General features: G+C 40.6%; 1 protein-coding gene across 2 annotated transcripts in view; it reads right to left on the bottom strand.

Annotated features, from left to right (window-relative positions):
• SNAP47 (synaptosome associated protein 47) overlaps positions 1 to 5819 on the bottom strand; it is a 190289-nt gene that overhangs the window by 25580 nt on the left and 158890 nt on the right. The gene's annotated exons all lie outside the window — the stretch shown is intronic.

The raw sequence follows: 5819 nt of genomic DNA, 5'->3' as shown, positions 1-5819 counted from the left end.
GGATGCGAGGGCTAGAGCACGCAACCTGTGACGTCACAAACATGCGACAGTGCCCAGGCACACGATGGCATTAAAGCGTGACAGCATAAACACCGGCTCTGTCACTCCTCAGCTGGGAGCCAGATCTCAATGGTCCTCCCCTCCATCACCCCCCAACCCTGCTATGGCTGGCTCGCTGTGGTCTCATTCCCTAGAGGGTAGTCAGTAGACTCTGGGTGGTCTTGCTCCCCGGATGGTGGTGGTCATTGGTTTCTCTCCCCACTCTTGGCTGATGCAATGGAAAGAATTTCGTCCTGTGTCTCCCAACATCCAGCCAGTAAGCTGGGGTTTGGTCATGTCTCAGTTGCAGCATTCCAGAAATGTACAAACACTTTTCACGCCTCTTCTTGATCACATTTGCTAATGTGCCATTGAATAGAGCAAGTTATACAGGTGTTGGGGAAAAAGCGATGGAAAAATGCCTTATACTACTTAAGCCTTCTCTCTGGAAACTTCAGAACTCTGCTGCTGTGACAATACATACAGAAATGAACAGGACTGTATTCCAATAAAACTGTATTTACAGACACTGAAACTTGAAGTTCATTTAATTTTCATGTCTCACAAAATATTCTGTTTTACCCCCAAGCAATAAAAAGTGTACAAACCATTCTTAGTTCAGAATGTACAGATGTACATTAGTTCAGATGTACAGAAACAGGTAGTTTGCCAACCTCTACTCTGTTTCTTATATCTCGTTTTTTAAAATAGATTTTATTTTCTATAGCAATTTTGGGATCACAGCAAAATTAAACAAGGCACAGATATTGTTAATGGGGCAGGCAATTCATGTGTTAGGGTAGGAGGTATTGGGAAATCTTTGTACCTTCTATTTCTTGATATTAATCCCTTGTCTTTTATATGTATTGCCAATAATTTCTCTTTCTTCATTGTTCCTTGTCCTTTAATATGTTTCAAGTGTGTTCATAACTGTTCAATGGAGAATTTTTATAATGGCTGCTTTAAAATCCTTGTCTAATAATTCAACAGCTATGTTAGCTTGATGTTGGTGTCTATTAATTGTCTTTTCTTATTGGAATTGAGAGTTTACTAGTTCTTAGTGTGACAAGTCATTTTGGACTGTGTCCTAGGCATTTTGAGTATTACTCTATGAGACTCTCTGGTTCCCACTTAAATCTTCTATTGATATTTTAGCAAGTTGCAAACCTGTTTAGGTTCAGACGCACATTCTGGCTCACTCTGGTGGACTGTGGTTCCAACAGCAGTTTAGTTTATCACGTCTCTGCAGGGCTATTCTGGTCTGTCCACTTGCATGTTTCCCAGATGACAGGACTCCACCTCACGGTCTTCTCAGTGCTGGCTTGAGATGGGGAATGGTGTTACCTCCTACTACAGGTGGGGAGAGAAGACAGTCTCCACAATGTGTCTGGCTTGTGTGTCCCATCCTTCCTGCAGGGGGTTGTGGAAGTCAGATAGCACTGCTTCTCAATCAGGGGTGATGTTGCAAGGGCACATTTGGTAATAACTGGATACATTTCTGATTTTCAGAATTGGGGGAGTGTGCTATTGGCATCTGGTGGGTTTTACAGGGATACTGCTATACATCCTATAATGCATAGAATACCCTTCCAGAACAAAGACTTTTTCAGCCCCAGATGTCAATAATGCTGAGGTTGAGATATCTTGGCTTATAGGTTCCACGAGGAGCACCTTACTGCGGGGCAAAGTGGTTGGAACATAGCCTCTTACCAGTGAACTCAGTGTCTGCGATGCTTGTTAGGGAACAGAGGGGTGCAGCTCTCCTCATGTTTGCCCCAAAAACAGGCAGAGTGGCGAAAATGTTTCTGTCATGGTGGGCAACCCTTTTCTGGGCCTTTGACTTTTCTTAAGGCGTGTGTGTGTGTGTGTGTGTGTGTGTGCGTGTGTGTGTGTGTGTGTGTGTGTGTGTGTGTGATCGTGTGTTGGTATTTCGAGGTTGCAGGCTTCTCTAACCCCAAGTTGGACACATGGGAGGAAAGAAAACCCCAGGAAACTCCCCACTGGGTTGTTCTTCACGTCCTGGAATCCCTAGCTAGTCTGCCTCCTTTTGTCTACATTTCAGAATCTTCTAGTAGGTGATTTGTGGCCTTGTGATCAGTGGGAGGAATAAAATGAAATGTATTCATCATTTTTATCTAAGCCTTAAGGAACTTGAAATCTTTAATAACTTAATTGTTTTCTTCTCCCAGCTGAGTTTGTTTCCTACGAATTGCTATTTTCAACTTGATTGATTTGGTGCTTATTTTCTGTGTTTAGAGGCTTTCCTTGGATATCTGGTCTATTTGAAATTATGAGTGTTGGAAAAAAAGGTGATTGGAAACTCTGGGATGTGGACATGGCTTGTTTACTTTGAGCTTCCAAGTGAGAGAACAGGATGAGTCATGGGAGAGCTGCTGATGTCAGTATCATTAGGTGGTCCCTCTTGGGCTTGTCAGCTTCTCCAGAGGATCCCAAACTCCTTCCTGAATGGCAGGAGTCTTACTGCAGGGTTCTGGCAGCTCAGGTTGAAGACGGCTATGTCTTTTTTAATAAATTTATTTATTTTATTTATTTTATTTTTGGCTGCATGGGGTCTTCATTGTGACTCGCAGGCTTTCTCTAGTTGCGGGGAGTGGGGGCTACTCTTTGTTGCGGTGTGCAGGCTTCTCATTGCAGTGGCTTCTCTTTTTTATTTTAATTTTTTTAGTTATAATATTTTTAACATCTTTATTGGGGTATAATTGCTTTACAACGTTGTGTTAGTTTCTGCTGTATAATAAAGTGAATCAGATATATGTACACATATATCCCCATATCTCCTCCCTCTTGCACCTCCCTCCCACCCTCCCTATCCCACCCCTCTAGGTGGTCACAAAACACCGAGCTGATCTCCCTGTGCTATGTAGATCCTTCCCACGAGCTCTCTATTTTACATTTGGTAGTATATATATGTCAATGCTACTCTCTCCCTTCGTCCCAGCTTACCCTTCCACCTACCTGTCTCCTCAAGTCCATTTTCTACATCTGTGTCTTTCTTCCTGTCCTGTGACTAGGTTCATCAGAACCTTTTTTTTTTTTAGATTCCATACACATGTGTTAGCATACAGTATTTGTTTTTCTCTTTCTGACTTACTTCACTCTGTATGACAGTCTCTAGGTCCATGCACCTTACTACAAATACTTCAATTTCCTTTCTTTTTATGGCTGAGTAATATTCCATTGCAATATGTGCCACATCTTATTTATCCATTCATCTGTTGATGCACACTTAGGTTGCTTCCATATTCTGGCTATTGTAAATAGCGCTGCAATGAACATTGTGGTACCTGTCTCTTTTGAATTATGGTTTTCTCAGGGTATATGCCTAGTAGTGGGATTGCTGAGTCATATGGTAGCTCTATTTTTAGTTTTTTAAGGAACCTCCATACTGTTCTCCATAGTGGCTGTATCAATTTACATTCCCACCAACAGTGCAAGAGGGTTCCCTTTTCTCCACACCCTCTCCAGTATTTATTATTCGTAGATTTTTTGATGATGGCCATTCTGACTGGTGTGAGGTAATACCTCATTTTAGTTTTCATTTGCATTTCTCTGATTAGTGATGTTGAGCATCCTTTCATGTGTATATTTGCAATCTGTATATCTTCTTTGGAGAAATGTCTATTTAGGTCTTCTGCCAATTTTTGGATTGGGTTGTTTGTTTTTTTGATATTGAGCTGCATGAGCTGTTTGTATATTTGGGAGATTAATCCTTTGTCAGTTGCTTCATTAACAAATATTTTCTCCTATTCTGAGGGTTGTTTTTTTGTCTTGTTTATGGTTTCCTTTGCTGTGCACAAGCTTTGAAGTTTCATTAGGTCCCATTTGTTTATTTTTGATTTATTTCCATTTCTCTAGGAGGTGGGTCAAAAAGGATCTTGCTGTGATTTATGTCATAGAGTGTTCTGCCTATGTTTTCCTCTAAGAGTTTTATAGTGTCTGGCCTTACATTTAGGTCTTTAGTCCATTTTGAGTTTATTTTTGTAAGCAGTGTTAGGGAGAGTTCTAATTTCCTTCTTTTACATGTAGCTGTCCAGTTTTCCCAGCACCACTTATTGAAGAGGCTGTCTTTTCTCCATTGTATATTCTTGCCTCCTTTATCAAAGATAAGGTGACCATATGTACATGGGTTTATCTCTGGGCTCTCTGTCCTGTTCCATTGGTCTATATTTCTATTTTTGTGCCAGTACCATACTGTCTTGATTACTGTAGCTTTGTAGCATAGTCTGAAGTCCAGGAGCCTGATTCCTCCAGCTCCATTTTTCTTTCTCAAGGTTGCTTTGGCTATTTGGGGTCTTTTGTGTTTCCATACAAGTTGTGAATTTTTTTGTTCTACTTCTGTGAATAATGCCATTGGTACTTTGATAGGGAATGCATTGAATCTGTAGATTGCTTTGGGTAGTGTAGTCATTTTCACAATATTTATTCTTCCAGTCCAAGAACATGGTATATCTCTCCATCTGTTGGTATCATCTTTAATTTCTTTCATCAGCATCTTATAGTTTTCTGCATACAGGTCTTTTGTCTCCTTAGGTAGGTTTATTCCTAAATATTCCTAAAGAGCTATTCCTAGATATTTTATTCTTTATGTTGCAATGGTAAATGGGAGTGTTTCCTTAATTTCTTTTTCTGATTTTTCATTGTCAGTGTATAGGAATGCAAGAGATTTATGTACACTAATTTTGTATCCTGCTACCTTACCAAACTCATTGATTAGCTCTAGTAGTTTTCTGGTAACAACTTTAGGATTCTCTATGTATAGTATCATGTCATCTGAAGACAGTGAAAGCTTTATTTCTTCTTTTCCAGTTTGGATTCCTTTCATTTCTTTTTCTTCTCTGATTGCTGTGGCTAAAACTTACAAAATTATGTTGAATAATACTGGTGAGAGTGGACAACCTTCTCTTGTTCCAGATCTTAGAGGAAATGGTGTCAGTTTTTCACCATTGAGAATGATGTTGGCTGTGGGTTTGTCATATATGGCCTTTATCATGTTGAGGTAAGTTCCCTCTATGCCTACTTTCTGGAGGGTTTTTATCATATATTGGTGTTGAATTTTGTCAAAAGCTTTTTCTGCATCTACTGAGATGATCATATGGTTTTTCTCCTTCAATTTGTTAATATGGTGTATCACAGTGATTGATTTGCATATATTGAAGAATCCTTGCATTCCTGGGATAAACCCCACTTGATCATGGTGTAGGATCCTTTTAATGTGGGGTTGGATTCTGTTTGCTAGTATTTTGTCCAGGATTACTGCATCTGTGTTCATAAGTGATATTGGCCTGTAGTTTTCTTTCTTTCTGGCATCTTTGTCTTGTTTTGGTATCAGGGTGATGGTGGCCTCATAGAATGAGTTTGGGAGTGTTCCTCCCTCTGCTATATTTTGGAAGAGTTTGAAAAGGATAGCTGTTAGCTCTTCTCTAAACGTTTGATAGAATTCGCCTGTGAAGTCATCTGGTCCTGGACTTTTGTTCGAAGATTTTAAATCACAGTCTCAGTTTCAGTGCTTGTGATTGGTCTGTTTATATTTTCTATTTCTTGCTGATTCAGTCTCAGAAGATTGTGCTTTTCTAAGAATTTGTCCGGGCTTCCCTGGTGGTGCAGTGGTTGAGAGTCCACCTGCCGATGCAGAGGACATGGGTTCATGCCATTGTCCGGGAGGATCCCACATGCCACGGAACGGCTGGGCCCGTGAGCCATGGCCGCGGAGCCTGTGCGTCTGGAGCCTGTGCTCCGCAATGGGAGAGGCCACAACAGTG

The sequence above is a fragment of the Lagenorhynchus albirostris genome, chromosome 3, assembly GCF_949774975.1.
Source record: "Lagenorhynchus albirostris chromosome 3, mLagAlb1.1, whole genome shotgun sequence".
Lineage (NCBI taxonomy): Eukaryota > Metazoa > Chordata > Mammalia > Artiodactyla > Delphinidae > Lagenorhynchus > Lagenorhynchus albirostris.
This window is presented reverse-complemented; position numbering and strand designations above follow the sequence as displayed.